The sequence below is a fragment of the Lissotriton helveticus genome, chromosome 1_1, assembly GCF_964261635.1.
Source record: "Lissotriton helveticus chromosome 1_1, aLisHel1.1, whole genome shotgun sequence".
In the NCBI taxonomy this organism is placed as follows: Eukaryota; Metazoa; Chordata; class Amphibia; order Caudata; family Salamandridae; genus Lissotriton; species Lissotriton helveticus.
The window spans coordinates 727271763-727292519 of NC_136057.1; positions in this window are offsets into that span (position 1 = coordinate 727271763).

The following is a 20757-nucleotide window of genomic DNA, read 5'->3' on the forward strand; positions in this document are numbered from 1 at the left end:
CAGCTGAGTGGATTCAGAATGCCTGTGGTGTTGTAGGGTGCTCCATATAAAGGAGTTGCTCTCTGCCTAAACTTTGGAACTGCCCTGAGTTCCTCACTTTTTGTTTTGAATATATATAAGTATGCATATATTATGTATGAATTTACTTTAAATTATTAATTTAAACCATATTTGTATGTTTATTTTCATATTCATTTTTACATTTAAATTAGGCTGGATATGTTTTCAGTCACAAACATGTTTGATAGTTTAAATATACTTTACCGTAAGCATTTTTATTTAAAAGTATTAAAGAGATTATTTATTTATTGTTGCAGAGTAATATATTTATAGACAATGCATAAAGATGATATAATTTACATTATATTAGTTAAGATATTATTTTAAATAACTTACGCGAAAATCTATATTTATTCTAAAATCTATTTTGTTAGATTTTTTGGACGAAATTATTTGCTACAATATTTTTGAAACCATTTATTCTTATTTACATTTTAAGTATGGAAACATGCTATTCATTTCAGAAGATATGTGTGTTCGCAATATTTTGTCCTACATCTGATGTCAACAATTATGCCATTTGAGATGCCATCAAAGATGTTATCAATGATGTGATTTAAGAAGTCACAAGTGATGTTACATGTGAGTTCATGTGAGGAGTCCAGGATGTGATTGAAATGGGTACACATGCAAAGGTACACATGCAAAGGTACACATGCAATCAAAAGGGATTAAAGGAGCTGTTTCTGGGGCGTGGCTTGGACGGCAATGCAGACGGTCGTCTAGGTCCGTCGGCTCCACATCCCTGAGGGGTAAACAACTAGCCACACTGACCGAAACCAAACAAAAAGGACAAAATAAGGTGGGGGAAAGATCTGCGCTTCAAATCGACGAAAGAGAAGTGAAGAAGCGCAAACACGGAACGAGAAACGAGCCCCTGAACCCGCCGAGGGAAAACAACAGCACGCAGATCAAGATGGTGGCGTGAGGCGAGAAGGAGCCAGCGGTAGGGGGAAATCAATGGAGTAACAAGCAGAACGCACCTCCACATTTGAAGCACTCCGACAGCGGTGCTCAGAGACCTCCCCCCCCCACCAGTGCAGTCCAGTACGTCAACAAGCCGTGACTTTCAGCACGACAGAAGAGCCCAGAGCTGACGGCCGCCCTGAACTAAAAAGGGGATAAAGAGAGGACGTCGCACAGAAGGAGAGGAGGAAAGCGACCCAAACCTGTCCGGAAAGCCGAGTCAACCAAGCACCCAAGGACCGGGTGGCGAACAAACCAGAAGTAAGAGGGCTGCGAGGGCGCCATTGCCGGAAGTCTTCCCCGATTCCAGGCGGAAGGCAGGTAGGCAAGCTGCCCGTGACCCGGAAGCGGAAAGACGACAGCCGGAAGGAGAGGCAGGCAGGAAGACGGGAAAGCGCGATCGCCAGCAACGCCTACTAAAGAGGTGGGAGAGAAGGGAGGAGAGAGCGGTAAGCGGCCCCGTATGTGCTGACGCACGCTGGAAGCCAAGACCACGCACCGGAGGCAAGAGAAGGGGAGCCAACGATCAAAGGGAGAAGGGCGCTGAGAGACTAGCAGGCGCAGTGCAACGCTAGCGAGGCACTCAAACGCCCAAAAGCAAAGCAACACATCGGATATAACCCAACCAGGGCAGAGAACAAAACGGAGGCCAATCCGACACAGAGCACATGAGACAGAGGCACGGGGGGCGCCGACTTGGAAGGCAACACAGGCGCACTACCCTGAAGCGGGAGCTAGCGACCAAAAAGGGAGAGATGCGCTGAGAGAGTAGCGGGCGCAACGTATGCGATGCACCCATACGCCCAAAAGCAAAAGAGCACATCAGACACAACAAAGGCCGAGAAGGGGCCAAACTGTCATACAGCACCTGAGGCAGAGGTGCGGGGGTGCTGAAGGGGGAAGCATACGAGACAACCGGTAGCAGAGCCAAGCTCCCCCAAGCTCAGGCGGCCATAAACGCTCACACCTGCAAGCAAGCATAAAACCCAGAGACCGTGCAGAACAGAGCGAACACTAAGCCCCTCCGTAGCGCCAAACAGCTCGTGCACAACCCTAAATATCTCCCCACCGAAGGCCGGAAGAGGCTAAAGAGCCAGTGGCCTGCAAAGCCACGAACAGGACAAATCACATGCTGGCAGGACCTAAGGCAAAAACCAGAACAAGACACATCAGAGAGCCGAGCAGATATAGACAAGGCACCCAACCACCTGCACCAAAGGTGACAAACGTACCAAAGGTGGCCCAAGCGGGAGGGAGGCTGGTCAACATCCTATCAAGAAGGGGCATCCGTACAATGGCAGGCAGCGATGGGAAGCTGGCGGGCGAACAGCAGAAGAAGCCAAAAATAGACAACCAAGGGTCCCCGTCCAAAGCAAGAGGCGAACCCGTCACTCTGGAGACAATTCTGCGGAAAGTAAACAAAGGCAATGAGGTGGGGAGAGAGACGAAACTCAAGCTAGAGAACATGCAACTAGAGATGGCGGCTATAAGAGCGGACCTTCACAAAACGAACACGAGAATAGAGGCCGCAGAAAGCCGAATAAGCTCAGTGGAAGACGAAACAAGTAAGCACACCAAGGCCATAACAGAACTGAGAACAGCCACACATGCCATACAAAAGCAGCTAGCGGAGAAGGACGACAGGGCAAGAAGAGGCAATGTAAGGATACTGGGAGTGCCAGAGGGGACAGAGGATAAGGCAGGCTCTTGTGCTGCCATGCTGGAGGAGATGATCCCACAACTCACAGGCATTACCTTCGAGAGAGGTTTCGAGGTGCAAAAGGCATACAGAGAACCAGCAGGAAAACCGACTACAGGCAGAGGCCCGAGAGCAATAATCAGCAACCCACTGAGATTGAAGCAGACAGAAGCCATCTTCTCCTTCGCCAGGAAAAACCAGAATCTGACGTGGGCCGGGAACAAGATAGTACTGACCCAGGACTACTCAAAGCCGAAAGTTGAGTTAAGAAAAGGATTCTTAGCGCAAAGGGACACTCTGCGTAGAAGGGGAGCCACCTTCAGCTTCGTCAGCCCAACCAAGTTCAAGGTAACAGACAAATGGAAGACGATGTTTTTTGAATGCCCAGGAGATCTAAAACGATATCTGCAAGGACCACCGGTGGAGGACATGGAGGAGAACAAAAGTCCAGGAGCAGCAAAGAGGAGCGCATCACCAGGACTGAGCGAACAATCGGAGTAAAAGACGCACGTAGGACTCCAGCAAAGGAACACAAAACAGCGTATCTACCTCACCACACAAATACCCACATTAAAGGAGAAGCCCCTGCAAGAAAGAGACTGGCGGTCGAACAAGAGACCCATGCAGAGAGGCGCACCAACAGCCAAAGGGAAGAAACAAACTCTACCTCAGGGATGATGCGAGCAGAGGAACTTTGTCGTCGCACACCCATTTAGCAAGTAAGGGAGGGAGGGGGGCGGGAAGGAGGGAGGGGGGGAGCAGGGCGGGGGGGAAAGGGGGGGGGAAAGGTTCTATACATGGGCTTACTAACTATCTTTTTCTTCTCTTCATCTTCTACTTCTCTGTCATTACACTCACATCTGGTAGGAGCAAAGGCACGCATAGAGACACGAAAAGGCCCACAACACTGAGAACAAAAGCACATAGAGAAGAGCCACTGACACAGCGAACGCAAAGAGGCATTAATGACGTACAATAGCCAGAATAGCATAGCGTCTGACATCAAGATAGTGTCCCTAAATGTCAAGGGTCTCAACAGCCCGGTAAAAAGGCGGAAGGTGCTCGAGCATCTCAAGAAACTTAAAAGCGACATATATGTGCTCCAAGAAACGAGACTAGAAGAGGCAGACATCACAAGATTGAGAGCCAACTGGATAGGTGAGGTGGTGGGATCCCCAGCCCAGAACAAGAAGAATGGGGTAGTAACAATAATTAGCAAAAACTCGAACCTAGCAGTTATTAACTATCAAGCAGACACCCAAGGCAGGACACTGGTGACCAGTCTCAGGAGAGCAGGAGAGACCTACCACGTCGCGAACATATACGGCCCTAACAGTGAGGACAAACAGTTTTGGGAGGGGGTAGGAGCCCAATTACACACCCTGCCACTGGACGACCTGCTGATCATCGCGGGGGACATGAATCAAGTTCTTGACCCAGCGATCGACAAACACCCCAGCAGACGCCACTCAACAGCTAGCCCCAACATCCTTAAGAATCTGTGCTCCAAACTGAGAATGAAGGACCCATGGCGCCTAAGTAACCCAGACGCCAGAGAATATACATTCTACTCCAACCCTCACAACTCCTACAGCCGAATAGACTATATACTAATGTCAGAAACACACACCCACCTCATAGACCACACAGAAATAGGACCCAGAACAATATCAGATCACGCACACATAAGCCTATCCCTATCGGGCAGACACAACGAAAAGCCAACCCGCAGGTGGCGATTCGATGACAGCCTTCTCCAACACACATCAGCGAGGGCCGAGATAGAGGAAGCGATTAAAGAATACCTGTCAATCAACGATACACCAGAGACACCCAGGGAGGTACTATGGGATGCTTTAAAAGCCACCATACGGGGTAAAGTCATGTCAATCAAGGGCAAAATGAATAAAACAAGGAACAAGAGAATAGCTGAACTTGAGAAAGAGATTAAAACACTAGAGAACAGCCACATTGCTAGCCTAGAAGACAACAATACACTCACAAACCTGACTAAACGGAAGTATGAGCTCAACAGAATACTGAGCGAGAGAGCAGGGACCTGGATCAACAAATACAAATCAGTAAACCTATGCACTGCGAACAAAGCGGGGAAAAACCTAGCAACCTATCTAAGGGGGAAACAAAAACAGCATACAATAGGAGCAATCAAAGACAAACACAACAAAGCACAGACTGCTAACAAGGACATCCTGGAGGTCTTCAGGGACTTCTATGAGGGCCTATACACAAGAGATGAAGCGCTAAAAGAGGACGGGGTGAGGAACTTCTGAGAAACATATCCACACCCACACTAACAGACCGAGAAAGAGACACCCTAGAACTAACTGTAACAGAAGAAGAGATAAGGAAAGCTACGGCCGGTCTCAAAGAAAACAAAGCACCAGGACCAGACGGATTCACAGCAGGCTTTTACAAGCAATACCTCAACACGCTCTAACCCACAATGAAACAGGTATTTGAGGAATGCGTCCACAAAGGACGCATGACTCCCTCAATGGCTGAGGCAAACATAATAGTCATACCAAAGGAAGGGAAGGACACAACAGAGGCGAGGAACTTCAGGCCGATCTCACTCATAAATGTAGACTGCAAAATATACGCAAAGATACTGGCCAATAGACTCAATGCATATCTTCCCAAGCTCATACACAACTTCCAGGTAGGATATCTCAAAAACCGAATGTCCCATGATAACACCAGACTATTATGCCACATAATTAACCACTCAGCCAGTAGCAGCAAAGCGGCTGTAATGATAGCCCTGGATGCCGAAAAGGCTTTTGACAGAGTCTCATGGCCCTTTTTAGATCAATGCATGGGGAAGTTCGGGCTAGGACCAAACTACAGGAGGATGGTGATGGCGCTGTACAGTAGCCCCAAAGCAAGAGTGGTAGTAAACGGCGGCACCTCAAACATACTAAACCTAGGCAGAGGTACAAGACAAGGCTGTCCACTCTCACCTGGCCTCTTCCTACTGGCAATAGGACCGCTCCTAACAATGATAAGAACGAATGATGACATAGCAGGGGTCCCGATAGGGGGGGAAAACTTCAAGCTAGCAGCATATGCAGACGATGTTTTAATAATGACAGAAGACCCAGAAAGATCCATCAAGGCACTGACAGACACCATCGAGAAGTACGCCCAGGTCTCAGGGTACAAACTCAACAAGGACAAATCAGAGTGCAAACCTCTAAACATCCACACAACAAGCACAGTACTAGGAACGTCAGGCCTAACGTGGCAGCAAAAACCTATTAAGTATCTTGACATCCTTTTTGAGAGAGACCTGAGAACAACACTAGAACATAATGAGCAAGCAACAATACAGAAGATCAAGGACAAAGTAGACGGGTGGTCCCCCAAATTCACAACATGGTGGGGAAGGGTAGAAACAATAAAAATGATGCTCACACCGATGGTGAACTATATGCTAACCATGCTACCACTAACCAACACAGAAGACTTTCACAAAAGGGTAGACAAGATACTGAACAACTTCCTATGGAGAGGGAAGAGGCCCAGAATAAGCCTGCACAAGCTCAGACTATCAAAAGAGCAGGGGGGTCTAAACATGACAAACTTCAAACGCTTCCACGAAGCGTGCATGGCTAGACAGGGACTGCACTGGCTAGACCCAAGACAGGACTACACCCCAGCGTGGCTATCACTTGAACAAGGGCTGCTAAAAGGCATGAAGCCCATCACCCTCCTCACAGCCACCCGACACCCAGCAATTAAAGACAACCCAGTCCTTAGAAACACAAAACGGGCTCTCCTGAAAGTAGACAAACTTTTAAACACAAGCATCAGAGGGGGTCCTTTTGAATCCATCTGGCACAACCCCACCATTAAATACAGGGGTAAGGTTCTAGACATGCACGAATGGTACAGCCAAGGTATATCCATGGCCAAAGACTTCAAGAACAAGGGCGAGGACATAACGTTTGACACCTTAAAAGGGAAACACAACCTACACAGCATAGAACTGTACAACTTCCTGAAGATAAAAGTCGCAATAAGGAAGGCAAACCTCAACAGACAGATACCATCGATAATACAGCTCGCTGCCAGCCTAAACACGCTAGGACACCAGGTAGCACATCTATACAAGGTCCTCCGTCCCAAATACACCAAACTTAATGACAAGGTCACAAACTTCTGGGGGGAAGCAGCAGGGAAAGAACTAAGTGAGGACGAGAAAGCCGAGCTCTGGAGATCCACAACTAGGAAAAAGATAACGGCTACACTTAACCAGACGAAATTTTGGCTAGTACACAAGGCATACTGGACACCGGCCCGACTGGCCACCCTGGGTATAAGAGACAGCGATGTTTGCTGGAACTGCGACAAGGAGAGGGGAGATTTAGAACACCTCCTGCTCAAATGCCCAAAAATAAAGGACTTTTGGGGAAGAATCAGAATACTCATCCACGAGATCACAGGTATAGACATACAAATAGACCTCGCAAGCCTGGCCCTAGGCTTCACATCCCAGGCCATCACAACGACAGAGGATCGTGACCTCATTGACCTTTTGCTGACAGCCGCAGTTAAAATAGTCCTAACTAACTGGAAGGACACATCGAAAGCGGCACCCCAAGCATGGCTCAACTGGGTCACGTTCCTAAGGGGGGCAGATAACATCACAGCGAAACACTCACCGAAAACACACAAGCAGTCAACCATGTGGGGGTCCTTAGACCTCTACCTGTCATCACATAAGCCGCCATAGGCGTTTGAACAAAGATATAACTGAGGGCGCATGCTGAAACCTATGCAAAACAAAACGCCCTGCACACCGCCTATCTCCTACTATATCTCTCTACTGTTCCCTTCGGGCCCGGGGCGTGGGGCAAGATACGGGCGATCACAGAGACGTGACAAAACGTCAAGCTGCTCCCTGGAACATGTACGATGGAAATCGAACTTTGGAATGCTGAGCTATCGAACAACCTCAAGAATACGGACTACCGCCCCCCCCCCTCTCTCCCTCCTCCTTCTCCCTTTTTCCTCCTTCGCCTACTTTCTTCTTCCACTCATGTATAAGCCTTGTCCATGTAAATATATATTTTTTATATACAATAAAGAATTTCAGAAATTAAAAAAAAAAAAAGGAGCTGTTTCTTCCCCCAAGTAAATGTGACTCCCTATTTAAGTAGCAATCTGAAGCACTCTGTTTTGTCCAAAGAGTTCTCCACAAACTTGCCATAATACTCAATGAGGCCAAGGAATTACCTCAGCATGTCCTTATCTGTGCGCAAAGAGGCTAATCTGACGACACGCAATAAATTCTTTTTAGGTTTAACACCAATGGCAGTAATGCTGTACCCTTGATAATCCACTTGTTCCACTAAGAACTTGAATTTCTCACGGCGCAGAGTAGAACCAGCATTCCACAATCTATGTAACAGCTGCCAGAGGTCCATATTATGTTGATGGATAGAATCACCACAAATCTAAATATTGTTCTCAAAGTACAGGTTGTTCATTTCATTTCATTTTGATTCTTTATTCGGCATTTTCAGTTAACACCATAAAAGTACATTAAAAATTGACAGATATTTACAATTTTAAAAACAACAAGGATAATTACATCGGGAGAGAAACAAGACCTGTTAAGTACACAGTTCATATATAGTAAAGATGATCGCCCCACCTTCATTCTGTCAGACTGGAGGGGTTTGGTCAGCAAATTCCTCTCGTATCCCTCAATTTAACTGATTGTCTTAAAAAGTTTGTCACAGCAAATAAAGTCAGATGATCTCGGGCCATTTGTTAATGTAAGAGAGCTTCTGTCGCATGTCTAAAATTGGCCTTTTTAAGCAATCTTATTAAAAAACGACGCCTGGGCATTGAATAAAATGGGCATAGCAATACAAAATGAAGGGTGTCCTGCGGAGATCGATGATCGCAGCTGCAGGGACCCTTTGACTCAACTGAATTTGTAAAAGCTGCTGGCTCTGCTAGCTGATGGTGTAAAAAGTTGAGCCTAAAACGCGTTAATAAAATCTATCATGGGCATTGTGTATAAGGGCTAGATAGGGCTCCATTCCTACACAGGACCTTACGAGAGCATGTGCCTTCACTGATTGTATGTTACTGTCCCTAACTTCTCGTGCAGTGGCTTTATTTGTGAAAAACATCTTCTTTACTCTAGCCGGGTCCTGTTTTGTTATACAGGACGGTGTCAGAAACAGGTCCACACACCCAATGCTATCCAAGCATTCCTTAACGTACTTGAGCCAAGGGTTGGTCATTCCCTTCTCCCTTCCCACACAGTCCATAATTATCTGTTTTGTCAGACCCACTTCTGGGGTGGCCCAAATCTTTAGCCATGCAATCAGTGGCCTACTTCCCACCCTATCTGCTAAAAAATCACAGCCCAATTCATCGTGGATAATATGAGAAGAAACACAATGGGGGATTTTGAGGGGCCTTCTCAAATATTTATTTTCCTCAATTTGGAGTTTAGACACGTCCACTATCCCCCAAAGTTCTACCCTATAAGCCACTTTTGAGTAACAGATGGAATTGTATAAAACCATCATCTGCCCTGGCGACCATCGCCCCAATCTGCGGCCAAAATTCATTATAGCCCCTGAGCCAGAAACTAGTTTGTTACATCGTTCCTCAATCAGTGGTTTAAAATGTAAGCCCTTATCGAATACAATTCCCAGGTAAGAGATGGACTGAACCTTCGCTAAACTAAAAGTACCTATTTTATCATTAAAAATGTTCCCCCCACTTTTTGGGCCCACTTCCATAACATACGATTTAGACAGGTTTGCAGTTAAGTCTAAGCTGTTCATAAAATCCACAAACCCATCAATGAGACGCTGCAGTCCAAGTGGTGTACGTGCCAGCAGGACCGCATCGTCTGCGTGGAGCAGGACAGGGATCGCTCTTCTTCCTATTCTGGGTGAGTCCACGTTTAGTTTAGATAAAGATTGTTCTAGACCATTAATGTACAAGGAAAACAAAAAAGGGGCCAGAATACACCCCTGTCTGATCCCACTAGTACAATCGAAAGGCTAGGTGTTATCTCCTTCCAAATTGTACCTCACTTTAGCCGATGTGTTCCTGTGTAGGGCACTCAAGATGTTAATCAGGTCGGTGTCTACCCCTAAATTGAACATTATGGCCCACAACTTCTCCCTATTCACACAATCGAAAGCAGCGGCCAGGTCCATAAATGCTAGATAGACCTTTTCCTTGTTGGCCACCGTGTATTTTGTCACCAGCAAGTATAGATTCAGGCATTGATCGGTAGTAGATCTGCAAGCCCGAAATCCATACTGTACTTCAGTGAGAATATGGTGTTCCTCTTCCCAACTCATTAGGCGATTCAAGACTGCTCGGCCCAACACTTTAGCCGGGACATCTATCAAGGAGATGGGGCGATAACACTGGGGGGCTATCCCTGCTCCCCTTTTTGAAAATAGACACTATTATGGCCATGGACCACGAGCGGGGTAACCCTGAGGCTATGGCCGCATTAATCACTCTTGTTAATACTGGGCCCCACAGGTCCACCTCACTTTGAAATAGATCCGGCGGGATCCCATCCGGGCCGGGAGCCTTATTTCGAGTCAGGCCCTTTATACCCCCCGGTAATCTCCTTTAGCGTGAATTTTAGCACCACTGTCCCACCCCCTCCCACCCCCCCCCCCCATGCACATTGTGCTCCTGGGCCTCAGTGGTTCCTCTATTATAAAGGCCTCTAAAGTGTTCCACCCACTGATCAGGGAGTACATTAGAAGCAATCTGTGGGCTGTTTCCGTCTTGAAAGCAAGGGCTATTAACTATCTTCCAAAAAGTTGAAAGATCTCTCTTTTCAGCCGCTCCCCTGGGATCTTCCCATGTTTGGGTCTGGAGCACATTTTTGCGACTCCTAACTGCCTGCTTGTAAGTTAGTCTACAGTGCATAACCCTTTTGGGTGTCTCGAGGCTTCTGTTTGAGGGCAGTTCTTACATTTTTTTGGGCTAGGGAGCACCCTCTATCAAACCACCTTGGCTCAGTCATTTTCTTACCCTGTTCTTTGGTATGCATTAAGCCATCTACTAGCCTTCCTAACTCTTCGAATGCTTCCACAAGCGGAGAGCCATTTACCGCTAGATCTAAACACAGCTCTAGGTGATGTTTCCCTCTTCCATAAGTAATTTGTAGAAACTCTCACCGTTTAGTCTGGCCCATTTAAGGCGCCAACCTTGGTCCATGACTGTCTCCCTAATATCCTCTGCCCCACTCCTTGTGACCTAACTAACCTTTGCCACTGCTAATGCCACTCTTAAGTGATTTTGATCACTGAATCCACTGCATTCAATAGAAAAACTCACAATTCATTGTTTTAGCAGGCGTGATACAAGTATGAAATGAATATAAGAACTGCATCCTCTACCCTTAAAGGTGGGGTTAACCTGCTTATTCTGTTTAATAGGTAGGAGATCCATTGTATGTTCCAAACTGTGGCTTTTCAATACCCTGCTTAATTCCCTTCCTTCCACGGTATGCTCAAAATGGCCTCCCTCTTCTAAATTACATGATGTCCACTGCTCCGTGAACGGTATCAGTGTTGGGCATAAGTGGCAGTTAAAATCCCCTGCAATTAAAATCAATGGGGCCATTGCGCCCTGTTTCTGCTCTCTCTGTGACCCTAGTCTATCCTCCAACTCACCTACTCTACATCCTCCTGCATTATAAAAATTAACCAACATTAAACTAAGATCCTTAATCTTGAACTGTACGGCTATAATACAGTCCGATCTCCATTTTAGATCCGTCCAAACTCCTTCCAGACTCAAGTGTACCCATATTAGGAGGCCACCCCTGGCTCTGCCAGCTGTCGAGCTAAGTGCTGGAACACTAAAGGACTTATACCCGGCTAAATTAAAATTAGTGAGATCCGCTTCCCAGGTTTCTTGAACACAGATGATGTTACATCTGGTAATGTATTCCAGCCATTCCCTATTCTGGAATTTGGCTGATAGTCCCGCTACATTCCAAGATACTAGCTCAAGAATACGCTCTAGAATACCCCAGTGCCCTATAGGGGGCAACAGGGGTCCAAATGGGCTCATTATCTGCTTGGGTGCTTATGGGTCGAACTTGGCTTAAATTACATGATTCCAATTGGACAATATTCGCAATCCCTTCTTTTGGGGATTCCTTTCCTAGACTTCTTAACTGTGTCTCCACCTCCTCTTTATTTGTCTTGTCCTCGTGCAGTCAATCTACCTCGCTGAGGTGTCTACCCCCGCATAGTGGTGCATATTTGTTAAACAACGGGAGAGCATACTCTTCTCTTGTTTGAGCTACCTGACTCTCCTGTGTATATGATCCCTGAGCATTATTAACCAGGAACTCGCTCCTCTCTCTACGGGACCACCCCCGCCCTTTATCTGACTGGACAGTCCATCCCATTCGGTCGTCCCCGCACCCTCCAATAGGCCCCATATCTGCGGGCTTGTAAAAATAACTTAATTCTTGTGCCTGTATATTAGACCGATTACTTCTCTGGGGGACATGGGTGATATGCCGTACTACTTTCGGATCCCTAAAATGCTGTCCCCTGGTGTATTTTTTTGCCTATTTCCTACCCAACTCACCCTCCTTACAAGGAGGATCTTAGAATGTGCCTCTTGGGGCAAGGGTCTGTTATGGTTTAACCAATGCATTGTTTTATTTTTCAGTTGGTCATGCGATTCCTCTGACTCCACTTTTAATTCAGGGACCCCAGTCAAAACAACAACTTAGGGTGAACACTCGGGGGGCAGGTCTAAACGGGGATGCCTTTTCTTTGCAGGGTTTCTTTCCGTTATCTCATTACATGTCGCCCCCTGTAACGTAGCGCCATCTGTCCTACACCTTCCTTCGATTTACCGCCCTGAGTTTTTACTTACAGGTGGTTGTCCCGCACTATTCTCTACCAATATTATTGTAGAATTTACATCTGTTACACCCTTCCCTTCCCCTCCTTGCACACATTCTTCAAATGACTACCCCTCTCAATTTTCTCGTCAATACTACCCAAGGTACACATTATCACTCCCTCTGCTTTTCCCAGTCTTTGCTCAATTACATTCAGTCTGTCCACAAGAGGCTCCAACTGGGCCGTTAAAAGGGCCTCTATTTTCTTCAAAAAAGCGTTCCTCCATCTGCAATAGGCCCAAAACAGTTACTGGGTCATTGATAATTGAAACAATGGCCCCTATCTGGTCTCCTTGCGAGATTTTATCAACCGGGGGGTCCTCATTAGGAGTCTCACTCTGATTATTTTGGGCACAGTTTTTAGACTTTTTCCCGTTCTGCAGTATACCGGCTCGGGTTGCTCCACGCTTTCTTTTTGCCCTTGCCCCCTGGATATGTTCCCCAGACGGATGAGACTCCGCAGGAGTTGTTATCACCCCTACAGCTGCATTTGTCATCAGATGTGACCCTGTGTCCCAATGTGTCGAGGGGGCTAAGTTATCCTGTGTACTTTTGCTCTCCACCTGCGGGCTATTTGTCATATTGCTCTTATGTTGTTTCTCAGGTGTCGACACATTCTGAATGGACCCCAGAGAGGACCTTTTTGAGAATACTGGGTCCATCGAGAGGCGACGTTCCGTAAGAGCTATTTCGTGGGCTAGAACTGAGGAAGCCCTCCTAATGAATTGGTCCAGGGTGCCAGCAACATACCCTGTTCCCGCTCCCTTCCTCCCTCCCACATTTTGTGCTGACATCATATGTCCAATATGAAAGCAGCAAATTATAAACTGATGTAAACGTTACCTTTTTGCTCAGTCCAGGGCCTTAGAGGGGGGGCCCAGCCCAACCTCTTCTGGCCTCTAACGGGCTCAAACAGGCCCGCCCTTGGCCCGGGCTTCGCTCGGCACGTGCCCGCTCGCGTCCCACGGGGCGGGAGGGGCTAGTTGTTTAAACCTGTCCAGATGAGGCAAGTGGGAGTGGCAGCGACCAGAAACTCAGTTCCTGCTGGCTCCTGGGGCATCTGGTATGTACAGTCCTTCTCCGTTACCCCCCCGCAGTGACAAACGTAGCGTCTCCCACGAAGTGGGAGGCGCGAGCAGTATTTATGTCATCCAGGTGAGGCAAGTGGGAGGGCATCGACCAGAAACTCAGCCCGTGCTGGCTCCTGGGGTGTCTGGTAGGTGCAGTCCTTCTCCGTTACCCCCGCAGTAACAAACAAAGCGTCTTCCGCGAAGCGGGAGGCGTGAACAGTATTTATGTCATCCAGGTGAGGCAAGTGGAAGGGGCAGCGACCAGAAACTCAGCCCCTGCTGGCTCCTGGGGCGTCTGGTAGGTGCAGTCCTTCTCCGTTACCCCCGCAGTTACAAACAAAGCGTCTCCCGCGAAGCGTCTCCCGCGAAGCGTCTCCCGCGAAGTGTCTCCCGCGAAGCGGGAGCAAGCAGTATTTATGTTGTCCAGGTGATGCAAGTGGGAGGGGCAGCAACCAAAAACTCAGCCCCTGCTGGCTCCTGGGGCATCTGGTAGGTGCAGTCCTTCTCCGTTACCCCCGCAGTGACAAACAAAGCGAAGGTTGTTATTCATGCCTTTGAACATGTTGTTAATCCTCCTTTGGAACACCCTAGCTGCTGAACATAGTTAAAAGGGCATGAATGTGAATTGAAATGTGCCCTCCATGATATGAAGGCTGTGAGATGTTTGGATTTCTTGTGCAACTTAATCTGATGGTAGGCATTTCTCAAATCTAGTTTAAAGAAATACCTGCCACCACCCAAGGCCAATGGCAGTGCACTCCCATCCAAGGCGCATGATGATGCACAAGTTATAGTCAGCTAGGTAAACAGGTGAATTTCAGCAGTTTGTGGTTTTCTAAACATTATTTTTCATAATATTACAACACCTAACTATAATGCTACTTTAACCTCTAGCTTTTACAGTGATTTTTTGTTTTTTTCAAAGTAAACTAAACCCTTATTACCATACCTAACTGGATTGTTTCTTCAACCTTTGTTTTTTTGCAGTGAATATCTACTGTTTTTAATGTAAAATAAAATCTTATTAGCATTCCTAAACATAGTGTCACATTAAGCTTAGTTTTTTCACTGAATGTCTAGTTTTCTGATCATATTCATCCAACTACCATCCACACGACCAAAATGACCGACGGTAAAAGAGGTCTCTCGATGACCAATGTTTTTTTAATTTACAGGACTTTTGGATTCCAGGTGGCTAACCTTCCAGATAACATAATCATTTTAACCTCTTCATCACCACCCCAAGCGCATCTTCAAATGCAAATTTCTTGAAAGTGGCTGAAAGGATTTACTCAAAATAGGAAAAAGCACATTTTCTGAGTAAAGTTCTAACTTTCTGCCAAATTTGGTGCTGTTCTGTTCAGCCACCTTTTCTGTATCACTTCCCAAAATTGCCTAAGTGAATTAAAATGGGAAAACAACATTTTGAGAGCCCCCTTTTTGGGCCTTGCTGGGTGGATCATCCCAAAACTTTCCAGAAAGAAGCAAAGTTGGAGGAACTTATATTCTGACAAGTTTTGGGAAGATACATCAATGTGCACTAAATTTACTATCAAAACAGAAAACTCTCTTCCTATGGAAATTCTGACATCACTATAACTATACAGTAGTGTATACCAGTGTATTGTGTACATTTACATGTTCTGTTGCTTTTTTGCACAAAAGGCAGTGGTATAGAAAGCCATATTTCAGATGGAACCATGAAATATAGAAAATATTTCACAGTGGCCTGTGAAATATGAATTTACATGTCATGAATGATGTAAATTGTGAAGCCATAAACAACACACGATAAGGGCACAAGTTAAGTCTTTCAGAGACTTTTGGATTTGTTTTTACATTAAATTGTGTCTCCTTCCAACATCTATCTACAACTTCCCTTTTGATCCTGAGAAAGATAGAGGAAGAGAGAGAGAGTGAGAGAGAGAGAGAGTGTGTGTGTGTTTTTGTATATATATTTGTCTACCAAAGTGTTACCATTTTCAAATTAGGGAACTATTAACCAACTTAAAAGATGGATAGACTGAGTAAACAGATATGAAAATGACATGCTGTGCTTATGCAGACTTCTCTCTCTTAAATTATTTATTTCTTCATTAAAAATATATGTACGTCAAATTACTAAATACCCATCACTTCATGATTTTAACTTGCTGGTTTTATGCCCGCATTAACATCTCAATGCTGGCTTACTTCATCCTGTTCTTCGGAAACTGTTACAAATTGATTAGCTCCTATTCCATCAAAATAGCATTCAGGTGTGCCTCACTTTTTTCTTGATTACAAAATGTCAGCACACTAGATTTTCATTAGACCTTTGAGGTGATGTTTCACCTTTGGGTGATTGTGCAGTTGATTACTAGGGAGTTAACTGACAGACTGCTGATGATGCTGAAAATACATGTTTTTCTGCATGTCAGAATGTTTTATTGATGAGGAAGGTATTTGAGATCTCGTACAAAATCTGCCTTCGTTTTAGCGTTCTAGATGACTAACCATCATTTCTATGAAAAAAGAAGCCCCTCATTCTGTTCATTTACCGTAGCATCCTTTGTAGGAAATTTCTTTCAGTTTTACAACATTGGGTTCGATTACGATGTCGTCAGGAAAGCATTCCTACCGACTCAGTTCCGGAATGTTTACCATAGGAATCATATTCGGGGAGTCCAACTGACCGAGTACAATGTGTCTGTATGCCACTGGATATGGTTCAGTTGAACTCACATTGACTTCAATGGGAGCCTGTGTTTTGAACGAGAACACAGGCTCCCATTGAAAAAAGGGATGGGTGAGAAAAACTGTGCACCCTGTTGCGGGTACCCCATGGGGCCTGCCACACTGTGCATGCATGGGATGTGGGTACCCATGGGAACCCCCATGGGCCAGATTCAGAGGGCCCCGGGTGGAGGAGGGGCCTGCCAACGGACCCCAAAGTCAGATTCCAGAAGCCTATCCATTTTTGACATCGAATCAGGAAGGCTGTCTGAATGTGACATCCTAATCGCTCGGCTGGAAAAGCTTTCCATAGACCGCAACAATCCGGCTCCGAACATCTCTTACTCCCAATGCCTTTCGGAACCGAGTCAAACAGTTTGACCACTTTTTAGCCATTGTACTCGCTCATTAGGAAACGTGTCCGAGTTCTTCAGAACCAAGGTTTCAGAATTGGATCTGACCGAATCGACTGCTGTTCGGAGCCTTTCCTGATGACATCATAATCAACTGTTTTGAGTTCATCAAGATGGCATTCAGGTCTTCCACACTTTTTTTTATAAATACAGAATGTTAGCACTTTAGTTATTCATTAGAACACTGTGGGAAGCTACAGTAGTGCTCTGGGTAATCAACTGACAGGCTGCTGCTAAGGGTCTGCCCATTGAAGATACTGTGTGGCTCTTCACTGATATCTTCTCATATATTTTCACAGAAAGATAAGTCACATTCATTCATTGAACTGGTTGAGAGTTTGGATGCAAGAACAGGGCTGTATTGTTCTGGCTATCTGGATGAGGAGCAGGTCAGAGAGGAGAAACATTTACATTTGGTCATTCAGGGCCTTGGGAAGGCTACAATGCCCAATAATTGTTTCAGCTTCTGCCTTCGAGTTTAGCACTCAGTTCAGTTCCTAAATCTTTATTCGAATTCCAAGAATTCATAAAAGCACAATCAAACAATTTCACAATAATGTAATAAAATCCTTATAAAAAATTATTAGAGTTTATCACTCAATAACCAACTAGATGATGATAGATCATCATTTGTAAAATAATTCTTATGCACTGAGGCCACAAGTAATCCCTTAGAACTGCATTGTTCACCTTTATTTTCATTTATAATTGGAACATCTATATAAACTACTGGATTGTTAATCAGTGCTAGCTAAACTGTGTAGTTCTCTTTTGTGTACGCGAGCTATATATGGTTTATTTTCATTATCCACGTCTTCAACATTTATTGTGCATTTTAAGGAAAGCTGATGCATGAAAGAATGCAGTGTGCTGTTTGGTTATTCACATATTATTTTGTCACAATGGCATCAAAATAATTCAGAGCCCATTTTAGAGCATTTTCGGGTGACTGTAGAAGCCATCTTTTATAACTTAACATGGTATAAGGTATTACTTAGAATGCTATAAAGCATTTCACTGAACTTGATACACTTAACTTACATAGAGAAGAAACAACATAAACCTTAAAATAAGCCTACTGTTGGACCAAGAGTTGCCAAGTCACATAGGGTAGCTTGGCACTAAGTAGCAAGGCTTAACTCCAAAGTACATGTGCTAAGTTTGCGTCACCCTTCAGCAACATAACATCCATCCACTCAAAAAGGACACTACACCAACTTTTTTTTTAGGAAAATTAGTGCTGCTTTATAGAAATACTTTGTTTACTCTATGACCTTATCATACTGCTTTTGTTAATTCTTTTCTTTGAATCACAGGTTTCTACATTGGTTTAGTTACATCCATAACAAGAAAACTTTACATTACATTGCATTGTATTTGATGATAGATTTCCTCCCTCAAATAACTGATCCTAGCAAATCTCACATAGTGCTAAGGTTCCTAGTAAGACACCCTGTAGTACTCTACAACATTCTCTAACCTCCTCCTGTCTGGTGAATCAGGTTAGTGCCTTGACTTAACAATACAATACACTCACATGCCCTTTTTTTCAGCGTGGATACAGGCAGTGATGCTGTCAGAATGACTTCCAGTTAATCCTAGTGAAACAAAAGGAGAGATAGTCACTGCCAGGTCTCTAACCATATACAGATATAACACGGTTCCCTGGTTTCTGAGTTGTGGTTTCCAGGACCGTTTTATGCTTGGCCAGTCTCTTGCCACTAGGTAGAGTTTCTTTGATTTACCACGAACCCCTGACACCTGTTCCCTCTTCACCCGGGTTCGTCAGTTGACCCGTTAGCAAGTTTACTGCAGCTGTGTCTCTCCAGAGCCCCACTCCCCCAGCTTACTTGAGGTATGAAGCAACCATCTATGTCCTCTCACTGCCGCCGGTAGTCTTCGTTCTCGCCACAGACTCTCGGGGGGGGGTGGGAATGCAGGCCTTTTACCAGCTCCTTACAACAGCGAGCCACCTCCGCTAGTGATCCGGTGTGCCAACTGAGACAGGGGGCCTCCCCTCGCTCATCGGACGGTCTTCGGTCCTGGAGTGGCGCCCGCCGATTGAAGCCAAGCCTTTTCCCTCACTAGTCCTGCGCCGCCGAGGAGACGCTATCGATCAGCGCCGCCTCACGGAGTGTGCGCGGGAGAAGGATCACTGCAGTGTGGCACCGCCCACCACAGGAAAAAGAGACATCACCAGCTTCCTGACTTGCGCAGCCGGCGGGACACTTCCCTCGGCAACACCCTCTCCTCCACCGCAAGGTCCTCCTCCACCAGGCTTTAGCGGATGGGCAGATCTCTCCGATCACCAGACGGAGCCACAGTTCTTCGAGGGGGGGGTTGAATGTTCCCAGGCTCAGTAACAGGACGACCTCCCTGCACTCATCGGAACCCGGGAACGTGGGTGAGTGAATGGGGTTGCCACTATACCGTACCCCTAACAATCCAGTCGTTGTGGGTTGGCGGGAGAGGGGAAACACCTCAGCCCCTTCTCCTCATACACAACCAGGCAGAGTACCCAGGTCGCGCTCACCGCTGCCGTTCTCACTGGGGCTTGTGACACTGAAATCTGACTTATGTGAGCTTATCTCAGCTGGGCCAGATCAGCAGGAAGGGAGGCAGATTCTCCGCTCGGGCAGCAGACCTTAAGGACCATCAACCCAGACAGGATCACCCTTCCCTATTCGCAGCAGTCTGCGCTCCAGTCAGCTCCTCACAGATGCCTCTCTACCTGGCACCTTTTTCAAAATGGCTGCCCCACATTCCGCCTTATATAGGCTGACCTTAGGAGGTCCAGAAGGGACCAGAAGGTTCTGGAATGTTCCTATTCTACCCTATGGGTCAAGTCTCTGAGGTGGCAGTTATGGCAGTTGTTGACCACCATTTTGCGTGACCCATACTTTCTAGTCAGGGACAGGCACCTAGGCCTCAGAAAAAGGACTATGAGGGCAAAAAGAGCATCTAACCCCTAGGTCAATACCTAAAAAGAATCCAGTGGACATGAAAAGATAAAAGGAAAAAAGGTTTGAGGGGCAAAAAGGGGACAAAATAAATAATTAATTAGGAGGGACTACCCAAAGGCAGACAGGTCTAACACCCGTCCCCCCCAGCTGAAAGAGGGGAGAGCTACCCAACCCCTTGGGTGTCCTCATCACTAAGGCGGAAATACCTAGAGAGACCGTCTGCATTGGCGTGGTCCACTCCAGGCCGATGTTCCACCCGGAAGTCCATTCCCTGTAGGGAGATGGACCATCTCAACAACTTGGGATTTTCCCCCTTCATTTGTATCAGCCAACGAAGGGGTCGGTGGTCGGTCTGAACCAGGAAGTGCGAGCCAAACAGGTATGGCCGCAACTTCTTCAGAGCCCATACCACCGCAAAAGCTTCCCGCTCAATTGCACTCCACTTCTGTTCCCGGGGAAGCAGTCTCCTGGACAGGAAGACTACAGGCTGATCCAGACCCTCTTCATTGAGTTGCGATAACAGTGCCCCAATGCCATGCTCTGATGCGTCTGTCTGGACAATGAACTCTTTGGAGAAGTCTGGGGCCCTCAGGACCGGTGCTGCACACATTGCCTGTTTCAATTTCTCAAAGGCTTGCTGACAAGCCTCTGTCCAGACTACCCGTCGAGGTTGTTTCTTGGATGTGAGCTCTGTGAGGGGCGCTACAATAGTGCCATACCACTTCACAAAGCGACGGTAGTAACCTGTGAGGCCCAGGAAAGCTCGGACCTCAGTCTGGGTCTTGTGGGGGTTCCCAGGCCATGATTGCCTCAATCTTTGCCTGAAGGGGCTGCACTGTTCCCCTACCCACCAAGTGGCCTAGGTACACAACCGACCCCTGCCCAATCTGACATTTGCTGGCCTTGATTGTCAAGCCAG